The following is a 17,963-nucleotide window of genomic DNA, read 5'->3' as shown; positions in this document are numbered from 1 at the left end:
GGAGAGATTCCAACAGCTCCTGGCTGGGGTTGCCAACCTCCAGGTACTAGCTGGAGATCTCCTGCTATTACAACTGATCTCCAGCGAATAGAGATCAGTTCACCTGGAGAAAAATAGCTGCTTTGGAGAGTGAACCCTTTGGCAATTGGCAACCCTACTCGGGAGTATGGTAAGTTATCATAATGGATACATGGTCTTACAGCTGCTACACTTTGTATCCCTTGAGGAACCTGTTACAGCCTTTTGTAAGAAGCTGTGCATCTGGTCTGCTTTAAAAATTTTTTGAGACTACTGTGCTACAGATTGTTATAAAACCTGAATACGGCAAGACCATGCATCCATATGAGGAACTTGTCCATTTTCATTGAAGTGAATAGATACATACATTTATGGTGAAATATGTGGGACTGAAGAAGATTCCGAAACGATCGTATCCCAGCATTCCACCTTGTTCTTCAGTAACATGAACATCCATTGAACATCTACCTGTGTTTAGGATATGAAAAATATATGCCTAGATTGCTGTATATGCTTATGGCAATTTATGTACATAGCACTTCACTGATGTGAATTGTCACTTCTGTATATAGCACTTGCTGTTGTTGTTTGTTTGGTTTTCCAATACAAACTGTTTTTGCAGATATCCTAGCATATTCTTGTACTAATTTCCTAATCTATGGTAACAGTACAGAGATGTTTATTTTTGTTGGAATCTCTAGGTACTAGTTGGATATCAGTTGACCTGAAGAAAATGGCTGCTTTGGCAATTGGACTCTATGGTATTGAAGCCCCTCCCTTCTCCAAACCTCACCCTCCTCAGGCTCCGCCCCAAAATCTCCAGGTATTTCCCAACCCGGAGCTGACAACCCTGTCCCCAAACCAGAGTTGAGGAAGTGTCTGTGAAGGGATGCACATGCATCAGTCCATGTTTCCCCAGGTAACAGCTGCCCTCCTCAGGCTCCACCCCAAAAAAACCTCCAGCAGGTAGCAAAGAGGGACCTGGCAACCCTACCTTGGGCCAATCACTCTTTCTCGGCCTAACCTACCTCACAGGGTTGTTGTGAAGATAAAATGGTGGAGGGGAGGATGACATGTGTCACCCTTAGCTTTTTTTATAGGAGAAGTAGGATACAAATGTACTAAATAAATAAAGAGGCTGAGCTGTTATTTACTTACTTACTTAATTCATGTATACACCACTTTTCTCCTCAATAGGGAGCATCTCACTTGCCTCCATTTTTATCCTCACAACAACCCTTTGAAGTAGGTTAGGTTGAGGGCATGTAACTGGCCAAAGCTTCCATGGCAGAGTGGGAATTTTAATCTGGAACTCCCACCTCCTGCCTCCTAGTCCGACATGCTAACAACTACACCTCACTGGCCATACAGCAGACAGCCAGTCTAGGGTCTAACTAGACAAAATGCTGAGGAATCTGTGACAGGATCTTCCAGCGACTCTTTAAATAGAAACAGCAGCCACATGGGACCCCCAATAGAGATTCAGGCCATATGGTTTAACTCTTCCACCCCTGCAAGGTTTCACCAATCAAAACTGCTTCCCTCCATCCCGCAGTGTCAGAAGCTTTAGAAGGAGGCAGTGATGGGCCAAAGACAGGTGCTCATCTTTTCTCCTTCCAAGATTTCGAATGTTCCCTTGGGTTAAGAAGAAAGTCCACGTCAATAGAAAGCTGTCAGAGCAGGGAGAAAAGTCCTGTTGCCTCCTTTGGCTGGCTGTGCAGGTTTTCTGTACACCAGGGAACATTCCAAAATGTGATCCTTCACCTGTAGTGTGGAATGATGTGGACACTGCTGCTGTCTCATCTGGAGAACCGGGTTTGATTCCCCACTCCTACACATGAAGCCTGCTGGGTAAGCTTGGGCTAGTCACAGTTCTCTCTGAACTCTCTCAGCCCCCTGTACCTCACAAGGTGTCTGTTGTGGGGAGGGGAAGGGAAGGTGATTGTAAGCCGGTTTGATTCTCCCTTAAGTGGTAAAGAAAGTCGGCATATAAAAACCAACTCTTCTTCGTCTTCTTCCTCTTCCCTATCAATGCAACATCTTTTTTTTTTAAGGATCAATTGTCATTTTACTGTGTGGGTAATCCTTTATTGCATCTTGCAGTATTTTTGCAAATGCACAGGAAACTAATTTGAATGAAGAGTAAAGTAATGCAGGGAACTTGAAATGGGGGAAATAAAGAGGTTAGAAAGTGACAGGTTGGGTGGGTGGGTGAAAACATGAAATCTTGTTTAACCTATTAGAGAGAGATCTAAACAACTTCAGGTTTATACCACTTGAGAGTGTTTAAAAGTCACTTTCCATGTTTCATAAAATATATATAGAGAGCAACCCCCCGTCTTTGTAGATTCAGTGGCCACATGTCAGACGAATTGCCCTACCAGGTAACTCCCCGATTCTATTAATTTATTTAACAAGATATATAAGGGTCCCTTCATCTCAGTAACCTAATCCAGGAGATGTTGTAAGGAAACCATTAAATAATAATGATAAACAATAATTAAATAATAATAATAATAAATGAACTTCCAGTTCAACAGACAGGTTTCTTTTAGTAGCATCTGACAATTTCACCACAGCAGCAAGACAGCATTTATTCCTGTATCGCTATCGAGTTTTCATAGGGAGGAAGCTAAACTCAGCAAAATAATTTTTCTCTTATTTTCTGAAATGGGCATTCATTCGGGATAAACATAATTACATTTTTTTGCACAACTCTATTCTCAGCTGGTGTGCATTGGGTTTCACCTCCCCCCCATTTTATCCTAACGACAACCCTGTGAGGTAGGTCAGTGTGAGAGAGAGGTATTGGTCCAAACATTATGGCTGAGGAGGGATTTGGACTCTGGTCTTGCAAGCCCAAGTCCCATATTCCAGCCACTATACTGGACTGGCTCTTAAGTCTAATTTTCCATCCCTGTTTTTCCTAAGTACTCACAGAATTTCACGTGTGTATTAGGTTGAAAGTGCCAGCACTAGAAAACTGGTGCACAGTTCAGTCAGCTTCTGTGAGGGACATGTGCAGCCCTGGTAGGGAGTCGAACCAGGAACCTCACAGACAGTGGCTGGGGCATAGACTAGTGAGTTAATTTCAGTGGTCTTGCATTGTTTTCATACGGAAATTACTATCTGTTCCCTGCCATGATTTGATTTCCTTACATTTCTATTAACAGTAACGTTTGTGGACAAAGCCCTGACCTGGATAGCTGATCTCATCAGATCTCAGAAGCTAAGCAGGGTCAGCCTGAGAACTGGTTGCAGAATTACACTCAAGAGTAGTTGTCAATGGCATTTCATCTGAATGGAGAGAGGAAAAACTGAGGGAGTTGGGAATGTTTCGTCTGGAGAAGAGGAGGTTGAGGGGGAACATGATTGCTGTTGGCAGCAGAGGAGAGGACTCGCAATAATGGGTTGAAATTGTAGGAGGAAAGGTACCGGCTAGATATTAGGGAAAACATTTTTACAGTAAGAGTTGTTCGACCGTGGAATCAGCTACCTAGAGAGGTGGTGAGCTCCCCCTCACTGGCAGTCTTTAAGCAAAGGCTGGTTGAACACTTGCCAAGGATGCTGTAGGCTGATGCTGCATTAAGCAGGGGGTTGGACTAGATGGCCTGCATGGCCCCTTTCAATTCTATGATTCTATGAGCCCTGGTTAGTATTCAGATGGGAGACCACCAAGGAAGTCCAAGGTTACTAGTCAGAGACAGGCAATGGCAAACCACCTCTGAATATCGCTTGCCTTGAAAACCCTACAAGGTCGCCATAAATCAGTTGTGACTTGATGACAAAAAAATGTGTATAAAGGGCAATGGGTCAGGATCACTGCTCTGGGTATGTGTACCTGCATATGTATTCTCTAATAAGCCAAAGAAGTTGCTCAGGGTGAAACATCATGGAGAAGTCATGAACAGGAGAAGGCTTAATGCCATAGAGTCCATTTTTTCTAGGGGAACCGATCTCTATCAGCTGGGGATCAGTTGAAAAAGCAGGAGATCTCCAGCTAGTACCTGGGAGTTGGCAGCCCTACATAGGAGGCTTCTGCTGGGACACACTGCATTTGGTGGGCCCCTGCCATTCAGGAGTCTGCCCTTCCAAACAAGGGACATCTGGCTGCAGATTTTTGAAATGCCATGAATTGAGAGGAGCCACTGCCATTCCAGTCTCCCTCCCAAGCGGCCCATTGTTGATTGCAGGCCTAACCCCAGTAAATACCACGCAAGGCCCAACCTAGCCGATGCATATTTAGGGCTCATTTGCTGGCAATGGGTTCTTTCTTTCATTCGGCTTCCTTTCTGTCTCTTTCTTTAATCCTCCCATGAGCTGGGAGCCCAAGAACAAAAAAAAAAAAAAAAAAAAGAGCAAGAAAGAGGATTTCCTTCCAATCTGCTCTTTATCGCTGCGGCAGAAATTCATTCCCATAATCAACTTGACAGGTGTGCAAGGGTTTGCAAAGTTGGGGGTGCCGGGGCGGGCGTGCAAGCAGGGAATGCCGCAAACCTGCTTTCTTCCAGCGGGCGGGCGAGTGCACCCGCCTCCGTTATTAGACATGACAGGCACACCTGCTGTCTCTGAAGCCCTGCAATTAAAGCGGCTTTGAGGTCCCAGGAAGTGACCGCATTAGAGGAGCCCCTCTCTGCCAGCTTCTTAGCATATTACCAGTGTCATTAGCGTATCAGCGGGCGGAGGGCACTGCCTTGACCCGTGCTCCCTTCCCACTCAGGAGGGGATGCAGAGTGACTTTTAAAGAGGGGCGGCTTCCTTCCCCCCTCCCCCTCCCCACAAGTTGGTCGAGCTTCTCTGGGGTGGGGGGAAGAAAGAAGGGCGCCAGAATTCATTAGTGAAAGAGAGAGATGAGAAGTTAGCTGTTGTTCCCCTTTCCCAGCTTGATACCACATCCAAGCTCTCTGCTCGGCATTGTTTGCTTGGCTTCTGTCATCTTGGCTTTGTTCCTACTCAGATTTTTGGTCAGTTTTCTGACCCCTTCGTGGCGACTGCCATTGCAGGGGATACTTGCAGTTGCCTCTCTCCTGACATTTTTTTTTTGGGTGCAATTCACCTTAAGATCACAATCCAATGCACCAGTTTGGGGAGGGGCCATGGCTCCACGATAGAGTACCTGCTTTGCATGCAGAAGGTCCCAGGTTCAATCCCCAGCATCTCCAGTTAAAAGAACCAGGCAGTAGGTGATACGAAAGACATCTTTCTGAGACCCCAGAGAGTAGGGTTGCCAGGTCCCTCTTCGCCACCAACGGGAGGTTTTTGGGGCGGAGCCTGAGGTGGGCGAGTTTGGAGAGGGGAGGGACTTCAATGCTTAGAGTCCAATGGCCAACACAGTCATTTTCTCCAGGGGAACTGATCTCTATTGGCTGGAGATGAGTTGTAATAGCAGGAGATCTCCAGCTGGTACCTGGAGGTTTGGAAATTAGCACGGATAAAAGGTACACAAATGCACAGAGCCAATTAGCAAAATGCAAATATTAATAGGTGCTAGAAAAGAGAGACAAACAGTGTGAAGCAAATATTCCTAACAACTGTGACTAAACAATATACAATATATACATGGAATTAGTCATTTTTCAGGCAAAAAAGTCCTCTTCTTAAATATTTCAAAGATGATCCGTTCCAATGGCATAAGTTATTCTCAGGTATAAATCCAACAGGTATAGATCCAAAGTTTTATAGATCAAAACATGGGGGACGGCCGTTTCACCTTGGTTTCTTCAGCCCCACATTATCTCATCCATACAATGGTAATTTCAAAGCCTAGCAAAGTCCATAAAGGTTCAATATTAAGCCACAGCAATGTCCACAAGTTCCCAAAAGGGATACTAGCGTAGTACTAATTTCCAAACCGCCAAAGTATAGGCACGGAGGTGCCTTTGTTTTGTTTTTGGTACCTGGAGGTTGGCAACCCTACCAAAGAGCCACTGCAAGTCAAAGTAGACAATACAGACCTTGACGGAGCAGTGTTCAAACAGATTCTTGTGTTCAGTTGAAAACCAGCAGTCTATGGCTTTCATTGGTTCTAGTAGCATCGCTTTGCAAAACGGATGTCTGTAAACTCGGGCAGATTTGGGAGGAAAAGCTTCTTTAGAAATAAAGATGTGAGTAAGCTACTGACCTTATAGCAAACTACTGTTCCATGCTAATTTGATGCATTTACAGATAAGGAAACTGGAGCGAGACCCAGTCAAAGGGTATTTCTCAACCTGGAGCTGGCAACCCTAATGTTCTAGTGTCAGTACAGTGTAGTGGTTAGAGTGTCAGTCCAGGATCAGGGAGTCACCAGTTAAAATCCTTGCTCAGCCTTGGAAGTAGGTTTGCCAAGCTCAAAGTGGTGGCTGGAGATCTCCTGGGATTTCAACTGATCTCCAGGCGACAGAGATTAGTTCTCCTGGAGAAAATGGCTGCTTTGGAGGATGGACTCTATAGCATTGTACCGCCAGTCCATAGGTTTCATATTACCAGCCAACTACAGAAGTTTATAGTGCAGGCCCCTGAGGTATGAGTACACACAAGTAGCTCACCAGATTAGGTTACAATTCAGGCATAAATATCCCTGGTTCAAGCTCTGACATAATTTCCCCTTAGAGCCACTGGGACAGGAATTGGGGTTTTGGTGGTTATCTCATCACAGTGTCCCTCAGACCAGAGAGACGTCCTACTGTGGCTTCTGGTGCAGCAGTAGTTTGCTGGATCATTTGTAGTTGAGAATTGCATTGGGAGGCAGCTCCTTTTGAACCTCTAGAAGCCAAATACTGAATGTATTATGGAGCATCAAATTGGGATTTCAACCTCCACATGATGGAAATGTGTTCAAAAGAAAACTGATTTTGGAACATGATCAGTGAACATGATGGTGATTACCAGTGATACTAAACCACCTTGAGACCCATTCCAGTTTTGATTGACAGATTGAATACGCTGTAGCAAAAAAAAAAAAAAAACACCAAAAAAACCCTAAAAGAAATCGAAATATTTTTAAAGATTATTGAGCAAAGTCTGTCTTTGAAACAGGGATGAGCTGATGTGGGCATTTTCATAAGTTTTAATTCTGTATGTTGTTATTCGCATCTGTTCAGTTCTTCATTTTTTATTTTTTATTTTGCTTTTGCTTTCTTTCATGCTATTTTTGAGGGAAGGATACTAACCTGATTTTGGCACTGTTTCTATGCAATGAAACTGTACCCTGGTTCAAGTCCTGGCAGGATATCCAAAGGATGCAATAAATGTTAGCTATGAATTATGTGCCCTGGAAAAAGAATGTGAGGTTTGTAGCAATTGTTTATATCCTACAAACAAATAAGAGTGCTCTGTCTGTACACTTATAATGAAGCTGGGTACAATTCTGACCCAGATGTCCAGATTTACCTATAAAGATATGGGGGTATTGCTTCTAGTATCCTGGATCAGGAAAGAAGAATCATTAATATTATAAATTCTAGGTAGCGCTGTAATGGCGATGAAACATCTGAGACTTGCCGCAAAAGGGTAGGACAAGCTGACAGTTGTCATTTTGACTGAGCCGCTCAGATTATCCTAAGAGGTGGGTCAGGCGGCAGGGCCTAGAAGAAGACATAAAACTAAGGAAGAAGGCACAGTGCTAAGAAGGAGGCCAGCCAGGGCTAGGGATGCTCGAATACCTGTCGGCTCTGCTCGTGTTCTGCTAGCTGGTCACAAACAGGGAGGTGGTTTTTGTTGAGCAGTTCAGCTGTTCATGAGCAGCTGAGGTCCGTTGGCGTGCTATTTTCTTCATATTCAAGCAGGACAATGGGCAGTATTTCATTTGGCTGCAGACCTTGAGTAATTAAGGACAGAGTTGGCAAGTAAGGAAATTCATCTTAACTTTCACCCTGCAGGCCAGTGAACCCAGTTAATCATGGCGCAGAGGTTTACAGCCTCTATGCTCAGCTGCAGTGACATCACACGAGCATCTATGCGTCACCAACACACTCAGGACCAAGTTTATCATTGTGGCCACTTGGTGACCCGAGTCGTGGAATCGTTGTCGTCCTTCACACAACACATAGTTAAATCGTGGAACTCCCTGCCCCAGAATGTGGTGATGGCTGCCAACTTGGAAGGCTTTAAGAGGGGAGCGGACATGTTCATGGAGGACAGGGGTATTTATGGCTCCTAGCCGAAATGGATACTAGTCATGATGCATGCCTATTCTCTCCAGGATCAGAGGAGCATGCCTACTATATTAGGTGCTGTGGAACACAGGCAGGATAATGATGCTGCAGTTGTCTTGTTTGAGGGCTTCCTAGAGGCACCTGGTTGGCCATTGTGTGAACAGTCTGCTGGACTTGATGGGCCTTGGTCTGATCCAGCATGGCCTTTCTTATGTTCTCCTTGCACAGGTTTCCTTTAAAAAAAACATCAGGGGGGGGGGAGACCTTGGGCCCAACTTTAAAGTGCAGCCTAATTTCTCCCTAAGATGGAAGTCCTCTGATAAGATTGGCCTTAGGGTTGCTCGCTGCAGGAGGTCCATCTTGATCTTGGCTGAGGATGTACAGCCCCAGGCACGCACTCGATTGAAAGCAGCAGTGGCATTTCTCTCGGCCCTGAGAGCTGGGAGGAAATTGATTTTGTCCTCGCCTCCTACTTTTTGAGATCTCTCTCTGGAGGAAGCTGGAATTCTTTTTTATCAATTAGTTAGGTACCCACACCGAGAGGCGGGGGGGGGGAGTGTAGAGGCAGGCGCACTCTCTCTCTCCCTCTCACCCACCTTCTCTTTGGCTCTCGGCTCTCCCCGGCTGCCTCTTTCAGACAAAGAAGTGTTGGCCCTTTGATCTGCCTGGCAGCCCCCTCCAGGGAGTTTGCCGGGAGGTTAATTACTCGCCTGCCGTCTCCAGTTGTGGCAAGGAAAGGCTTCGGGATGCAGAGGGAGACGTCCCCCCGGCCCTGCCTCCCCCTCCCCTTCCTCCCTAGCTGCACACTTCAAGGGGACAGGTGGCTCAGGAAGGTACCACTGAAATGCCTTTTGATATGACAAACGGTGTCCTTGCTGCTTCTCTGGTTCCTGTTTTGTTTGTCTAACTGGGCTGTAAAATATGAATGAGCTCCTAGGCCTGTGGGTTTGTGTGCCGCTTCCACAAGACTGCCTCTTCTTTTCTTGTCCCACGGAGATGGGGCAGGAGTTATTTTTGCTCCCCCTCTCATGCCATCCTCACTGCTCCCATCTGACTAGACCTTCTGACATCATATTTATCCCTTTATACTTGCTCAGGCCCACCTGTCTTAGAGCAGACCTGTCTTTAGTTCATTCATAGTCGGGGAGGAAGCATGAAGTCTTGTTTGCTTTCCATTAAGTCCGACAAGGACTCTATCTCCAAACATGGTGTACTTAGGGACAGGGTTGCCAGCCTCCAGGTAGTGGAAAAGATCCAAACAGCACTCACAAGGTAATATAATAAGGAAATAAATTTATGAAAGTGCAGGTAAGTGCAAAAAGTGAACATATATACATAAAAAAATCAAGAAGATACACATCCAAATTTTCTCATGTGATTAGCAAAAATAGTCCAGCAAGGTATGCAATGCAACCAAAGGAAATAAATGTCAGTTGAATCAGATATAACAATATATATTGTCTATAAAAGACTTTCCTGTGCTTCTAGGTAGCTGGACGAAAGATGTCCGAGGCAAGGACCACAGCGAAGAGGTGCCAAGAAGAGGTGCCAGACATATATACATACAAAAATCAAGAAGAAACACATCCAAATTTTCTCATGTGATTAGCAAATATAGTCCAGCAAGGTATGCAATGCAACCAAAGGAAATAAATGTCCGTTGAATCAGATATAACAATATATATTGTCTATAAAAGACTTTCCTGTACTTCTAGGTAGCTGGACGAAAGAGCTGCCCTAAAATTAAGATTTTCTGGTATCAAATACTTCAGTGAATTATTCTCTAGGTAAACTGATCTCTATCGGCTGGAGATCAGATGTAATCGCAGGAACTCTCCAGCCACCCCCTGGAGGTTGACAACCGTATTCCTGTCTCTTGCATGAGCAGTACTAAGCTGCTCAGGGAAGGCAGGAAGATCAGCAATCCTTGTGCAGACTTCGCAAGGTTTTTGCATGGGATCCAATCCAAAGTTGGAGATGTGTTCACATTAATAGGAACAATTTAGTTTGAATAAAAGAGAAAATCAAGTGACATGCAAATCAAAAATCAAGTACAAATCAAGTGGTATGCAATTCTGGGTAATGGTATTCTTTTCAGTCCAAAAAGGATTTTTTGGCATTAACTAAAAGACATCCTGGAGGAAACTAATCCTGAATTAGTATTATGCTTATTAACAGCAATAAAAATGTCTAGTATTACCAAATGAGGCGGGGTGTGTGTGTGTGTGTCAGAAACTCCATCAAGTTCTAACTGGTTAAACTGTATTTGGGGTATAGTCTTGTTGATGCAGGACCAAAGCAGGTGTTACATCTAACTCACAGCTGCCAGAAGAACCTGGCAGCTGCGAGTTCCCTGTGGGAAATCAAGCCCAATGTACCGCAGGGGCCTGATTCAGATTGGCACCATGAAGCTGGCCTAGACCTTAGATGACAAAGAAGAAGAATTGTTTTTTATACCCCACTTTTCTCTACCATAAGGAGTCTCAAAGTGGCTTACAATCGCCTCCCCTTCCTCTCCCCACAACAGACACCTTGTGAGGTAGGTGAGGCTGAGAGAGCTAAGCCTCAAATAAATGCTATATAGAGATACATTTGTGGGAAAATGGATATTGTTGATCAGATTTTGGAACAACAAAGTGATGGAATATACGTGTATGTATTTGGTGGGGGAGGGCTTTGTGAATAGTTAATTTTCAATGCAATCATAAAAAACACTTTCCCGGAAGTAACCTCAGGATTGCTCACTTACTATTGTTTGTGCATTTCTTTTAATAGTAAAACAAATAGAAAACATGGTTTGCAAACATATGGTATATGGAGACTCCCTATGGTACAGTGGTTAGAGTGTCAGACTAGGATCTGAGAGACCCAGGTTCGAATCCCCATTCTGACATGGAAGCTCGGTGGGTGACCTTGGAACAGCCACATGCTCTCAGCCTGAACAACCTTAAAGGGCTGTTGTGAGGATAAAATGGAGGAGCAGAGAAAGATGTAAACCTCTTTGGGTCCTCATTGGGGAGAAAGGCAAGGGGAGTGATTTTAATGATTTAAAAAATGTAATTTTATCATGTATGTTTTAAATTGTTAGCCACCTTGGTGGCCCTTGTAAGGGCAGAAAGGCTGGACACAAATTTCTGTAAACAAATAAAAAATGAAGTTAAACCAACAAACAAATAAAATAGTACGTTGGTGGCATAAAGGAAAGGAAAGATTCAGCAACAGTGATGAGGTGCATCAAAACCGATGACTATGACAACCCATGAAATCAGAAATAAACTAACATGGGTGTGTGGTGAACCCGACAGCACTCTCAGTCCTTGCGTTGGGAAGAGAAAATGTTTCCAAAGGAAATGTCCAAACCTGCATGCTGTAATTGTGTCCAGTACTAATTCTCATATTTATGCATGGAATTGTAGCAAGGTGTACACGTACTCTATTATACATTTCTCCTAGCCTTTGTCAAAGGAGTTCAGGTTGGCATATGTGATTCTCTCTTTTTTCATTCTTTCTCACAACAACCCTGTAAGGTAGGTTAGGCTGACAGAGAATGATTGACCTAAAACAACCCAGTACTCTTTATGACTTGTGGGGATTTGAACCCTGGACTCAACAGTTCTAGCTTAACACATTAACTACAAAATCTCACAGCTCTCCATCTGTGTGTACCTGAGTAGTATCCGTTGAATCATAAAGGAATTGCTCTCTACTGTTGACAAAGTATAAGTAAAACACTTTTGGTTCTTGTCAATATTCAACTGAATCTGAATTCTCTGCTGTCTGCCTAGATCTTGCATAGTAACTAGCTAGCATTTAGCAGCAGAACCAAATTCCAAAGACAAGGCCCTTTAAAAGGATATTAATGAAATAACTTTGACTTAATTAAAGTCAATTATTGATTAACTCCTATGCTCACAATATTGGTTTGGAAACCATTATAAAGCAATTGGATTTCTCATCTCACCACTCGACACTAAGTGAAGATTTCTGTTATTACTTGACATGAAATTGCTCTATTAAATGTTAAAAGAGCCAGACTGGGTGGAATTCAATAGCAAAGCTATCTGAAGTCTCTGGTATTGGCAGGTGGGGTGATGAAAGGGCTGGCCAGCAGCAACAGGGCTCCCTGTGCCAGAATTAAGTTGCACTATTTGGCAATGTTAATGAGCCCCATGGTGCAGAGTGGTAAAGCTGCACTACTGCAGTCAAAGCTCTGCTCACGGCCCTGAGTTTGATCCCTATGAAAGTCGGTTTCAGATAGACGGCTCAAGGTTGACTCAGCCTTCCATTTTTCCGAGGTTGGTAAAACAAGTACTGAGCTTGCTGGGGGTAAATTTTAGAAGCTTGGGAAGACAATTGCAAACCACCCCGTAAACATAGTCTGCCTTAAACGTTGTGATGTGACGTCACCCCAGGGGTCTGTAATGATCTGGTGCTTGCACAGGGGATCACATTTACCTTTAGTTGGCAATGTTGATCATCTCTGCAGCTTGGCTGTTATAAAACCCCCCTCCAAAAAAGGCAGATGGATGCATAAACTTATTGGCCATTTATGCATGGCTGTTTCCTCGTGGTCACCCCGCTGACTACTTCGGGGCTTTGCTTTGATTATGCATGCATTTTCTAACCGTCAGAGGTTGCCTCACTCTCCCTGTGCATTTCTGCATGTTTTGCTCATGTTTTCTGGATTCGTGTTTAGCCAGCATCCGTGAGGAAACAGTTATGCGTAAATGGCCTCAGTGTCAGTGTTCAAGGGCCTCAGTGTCCGTGTTCAAGGGCAAGTGACTGTTGCTTAGCTAATGAAGGAACCAAACTGACAATCCTAATTGTCATGATCCTGAGCAGCAACCAGGGCACTGACTCAGAGGGAGAGGTGCCAGACAGTCCCGGGGATCCTGGGGTTTGGGGATGTGGGGGCTGCAGAGGTACCAGGTTCCAACATAGATATGATACTCAGTAGTCAGGAATACAGCCTCCAAGCTGGAATGGCTACGATAACAGTGATCCTTGAAGTGACGTCCACTCCCAAGGAGTGAAACCTTCACTCAAGCCTCAGTCCCTGCTCAGCAGAAATTATCTAGCTAGAATTATCCTGAGACAGTGCAAGGCTGTAGATAAGTGTGTGTGTGTGTAAAGTGTGGTCAAGTCACAGCTGACATGGCAACCCAGTAGGGTTTTCAAGGCAAGGAAGAGGAGGAGGAGGAGTTGGAGTTGGTTTTTATATACCGACTTTCCCTGCCACTTAAGGAAGAATCAAACCGGCTGACAATCACCTTCCCTTCCCCTCCCCACAGCAGACACCCTGTGAGGTAGGTGAGGCTGAGAGAGTGTAACTAGCCCAAGGTCACTCAACTGGCTTTGTGTGTAGGTGTGGAGAAACAAATTCAGTGCAGCAGATTAGTGTCCGCTGCTCATGTGGAGGAATGGGGAATCAAACCCAGTTCTCCAGATCAGAGTCCACCACTCCAAACCACTGCTCTTAACTGCTACACCACGCTGGCAAGAGACATTCAGAGGTGGTTTGCCATTGCCTGCCTCTGCATAATGAGCCTGGTATCCCTTGGTGGTCTCCCACCCAAGTACTAGCCAGGGCCGACCCTGCTTAGCTTCTGAGATCTGACAAATCAGTCTAGCCTGGGCCATCCAGGTCAGGGCTCGTAGACGAGTACAGTGCCCCTTTATGTCCCCCCAGTTCTCAGAATGGACTCTGGGATAGGCCCAGCAGTGAAGGACAGTTTGAGTCAAGGCTTTACAATATCTGCTGGCTGGGAGCTGTCCTTGGTGCTGAAGAACTTGGCTCAGAATTAGACAGTCCCCTTGCCCTTCTTCAGTTCCTGGATTCCTACTGAACTTTCCCCCTGCCTATGGAGTAGCCTGTTCTTATCTGCAATCCCAGACTGCTTGGTCAGCTCAGTCTGACCACCACCCCCCAGCTCCCATTGCAGCTTTGGTCCTTCTTTGAATGGAACGGATGACTAATTTGGAAACCTGTCTGTTGTTCAAGCCACGGTCTGGGTTCCAGAACTGTATTTAGTCGTATCATCCTACTTTTTCATGGGTAGGCAAGTTTTGTGAGCAAGACTGAATGTACTTCACACTCAAAATAAGTATCATAATACTATTCCACATCTGGTGACGTGAAAAGCTGCGCCTTATGTGCAAATAAAGTCAATTTATGCAATCTGTGCCATTTGAAAAGGCTAAACCAGCTGCAGGGACAGGGGTTCTGACTGGGGCCATGAAGCTAGAAGGGAGATTATCCATTTTCCCCTTGCCACTTTCCTGGTAAATTATCCCCTGAAACTTCTATATGCCCATGGGAGTTGGTTTTTGTATGCCTACTTTCTCTACCACTTAAGGGAGAATCAGACTGTCTTACAATCTCCTTCCCTTCCTCTCCCCACAACAGACACCTTGTGAGGGAGGTGAGGCTGAGAGAATTCGGAAAGAACTGTGACTAGCCCAAGGCCACCCAGTTGGCTTCATGTGGAGGAGTGGGGAATCAAACCTGGTTCTCCAGATTAAAGTCCACTGCTCCAAACCACTGCTCTTAACCACTACACTGTGATGGCTGTAGTGGTTAGTAGCGGATGTTTAAAATGTACTAATGTACTAACCCCAACTGAAACATTTGTGTATACATTGGGAACATACTTTTCCTCTTTGGCAGGGATCCCCCCCCCCAATCTACTATCAGTGTAAAGGTTAGCAGAGATGCTGCTCTGTTCCTTCACGCATAACCATGTCTCTGAAGTTAGTGCTTTTAAAATTGATCTTGCCCAGTAGAACAGATGTTGGTCAGCAGATGCAAAGAGCAGCTGTAGTTGTGCCTTCAGACAAGCAAGCGAACAGCAGCAGCTATCTGGGCCTTTCAGACCAGCTCATTAACAAACCATTCTGTTTTGGGGAAGCAGAAGCAGCCCTCTCTCTGGCTTTGGAGTGGCTCGGCCATTGATGAGGGACATTGGCCATTAACAGGCAATTTGGCTGATTTGGGTTCATGTCACTTCAGAATATGTCTGGAGTCATGCCCTTTTTCCACAGTAAAAAGAAATGAAACCAGTTTTTCCCCTTTTCAATTAGCATTGCTAGACTTTTTAAAAAGTGATTCCAGGTTGCTGAAACTGATTTGGGAATCATTGCCTATTTGGAAAGCTTGGTTGCACTCCGTATTTGCCTGCTCAACTTGTATACATTATTACTATTATTATAAAGTCACTGTAAGTCTCCACTGCTCTTTCTGTCTTCTGAAGGATACTAACCCTGTCAACCCTGTCTTCATACCGTTCAGTGGAGGGGACATACCAAACAACATCATAACCCACTCTGCAGTTCCTGGGGAGGAATATAGAGGGGATCTAACATCATGTCTGTAGGGCCAGGTAACATAGATTCCTCTATGCCCACCAAACTGGGAACTAGGAACTAACTTGGAAGGCTTTAAGAGAGGAGTGAACATGTCCATAGAGGAGAGGCATATTCATGGCTACTAGTAAAAATGGATACTAGTCGTGATGCATACCTATTCTCTCCAGGATCAGAGGAGCATGCCTATTAGGTGCCGTGAAACACAGGCAGGATAATGCTGCTGCAGTCGTCTTGTTTGTGGTCTTCCTAGAGGCACCTGGTTGGCCACTGTGTGAACAGATTACTGGACTTGATGGACTTTGGTCTGATTGAGGATGACCTCTCTTATGTTCTTATGTTGTTGCTCATAATCTTTAACATCATTCAGGTTGCTTGTGATAAAGAACTGAAATGTTCTGTACCCAGAGCTCATGCCTACTCCCTGGGTATGAGACATCGTAGCCTGATTGTTTCCGGATATGTTGGTATCAATTTCATCTAGTCCATTCCCACAGCAGAAACCATTGCTGGAGCCAGATAATGCAGCAGATCTCAGAGGATCACGGAGATTTGGAATCAAGCATGGTTCTTCAACATAAAAGGATGGCTTGTAGGTGCCCTTTCATTGAGGAGGAAGGAATCACTCACAAAATCAATACACGCTGTTCACAGGAACGAGATTAATCTGGAAGAAGAGAAGCAGCATTTTTTGCAGCTGGATGGTTTTGGTAATCCATTATTAATGCCTGAATAAGACCTAGTTCTCATGGAGGAGGCAAACCTCTGCATGTTGGGTTGCCAGCCTCCAGGTACTAGCTGGAGATCTCCTGCTATTACAACTAATCTTCAGCTGATCAGTTCACCTGGAGAAAATGGCTGCTTTGGCAACTGGACTCTATGGAATTGAAGTCCCTCCCCTCCCCAAACCCCACCATCCCCAAAACCTCCCACTGGAGGTGAAGAGGGACCTAGCAGCCCTATCTGCATGACTATATCATGTCTAGGGTTGCCAACTCCAAGTTGGAAAATTCCTGGAGATTTGGGGGTCGAGCATGAGGATGGCAGGGTTTGGGAAGGGGAGGCACCTCTGTGGGGTATTGTGCCATAGAGTTTATCCTCCAAAAGAGCCATTCTCTCCAGGGGAACTGATATCTGACATTTGGATATATGTTGAAATTCCTGGAGATTCCCAAGCCCCACCTGAAGTTTGGGTGAGGGCTGGCAACCCGAACATTGGCACAAAAACAAGTTGCCAGTGCACCACTTCAGCTTTTCTCATTGCGATCCCTTCTCAATCAGAGGATACAACTGTTATCCTTACTTTATGGTATGCTATAGGTGTGCCAGTTGCAAGGTTGTCAACTCTGGCTTGGGAGATTCTTGGAGATTGGGAGGGAGGTGCTTTGGGAGGGCAGGATTTGGGGGGGAGGAGGAGGAGGAGGAGGAGGAGGAGGAGAAGGAGAAGGAGAAGGAGGAGGAGAAGGAGAAGGAGAAGGAGAAGGAGAAGGAGATGATGATCAGTTGTAATTCCAGGAGAACTGTAGGACCCACCTGGAAGATGGCAACCCTATGTTGCCATCTTGACAGAGTACCCCCAGTCGGCTCTTTTCAGAAGAGGGGTAGTTCAGGCTGGGGGAGCTGGTAAGGAGGCTGATGGGATGGGTGCAGTTAGGGTTGCCAACCTCCAGGTGGGATATGGAACCAACTATGCAGCAAAATAACTTGAGAACAAGGCAGCGCCTCTTCCATGCAGCAGGTATCTCTTCCAGTGTCTTTGAAGGGCTGTTGCATTTCAGAATACACAATATGGGATTAGATGGACCAATGGATGATGGAACTTCTAACACATTTATATATTCAGTCCACTGTTACTATGCAGCATTGCGGCAGTGTCTACCACATGACCTATGGGACCAAGAAGATCTGAGATCAAATCCCCAATCAGCAGTGAAATTCCTGGGTGCCTCTCCCCAAGCCACTGTCTCTCAGGGTCAACATCACACCGGGAATGCATGATCTGATCCCCTGACACATTGTTTACCTTCAAAAAGCAGTCACAGGAGGGGGAAGATATAGATCAGAACTATGGGGGTGTTCACCCTGACCTGGATCACCCAGGCTAGCCTGATCTTGCTAGATCTTGAAAACTAAGCAGAGTCGGCCCTGGTTAGTATTTGGATGGAAGACCACCAAGGAAGTCTAGGTTCACTACCCAAAGGAAGGCAATGGCAACCCCCCCTCTGTTAGTCTCTTGCCTTGACCACATTCCTGGGTTGCCAAAAATCATCTGTGACTTGACAGCACTTTACACACACACACACACACACAGGGAGTTTCCCCTTGCTGCCCCCCCCCCCCAGATGATTTTAAAGCAACCTGGGTTGGGAAGGTTTGATCAGGGAAATGGTGGTTACACCATGCTGGCTCTAGTCATGATGCACATCTATTCTCTCCAGGATCAGAGGA

The sequence above is a fragment of the Euleptes europaea genome, chromosome 13 (genome assembly GCF_029931775.1).
Source record: "Euleptes europaea isolate rEulEur1 chromosome 13, rEulEur1.hap1, whole genome shotgun sequence".
In the NCBI taxonomy this organism is placed as follows: domain Eukaryota; kingdom Metazoa; phylum Chordata; class Lepidosauria; order Squamata; family Sphaerodactylidae; genus Euleptes; species Euleptes europaea.
This window is presented reverse-complemented; position numbering follows the sequence as displayed.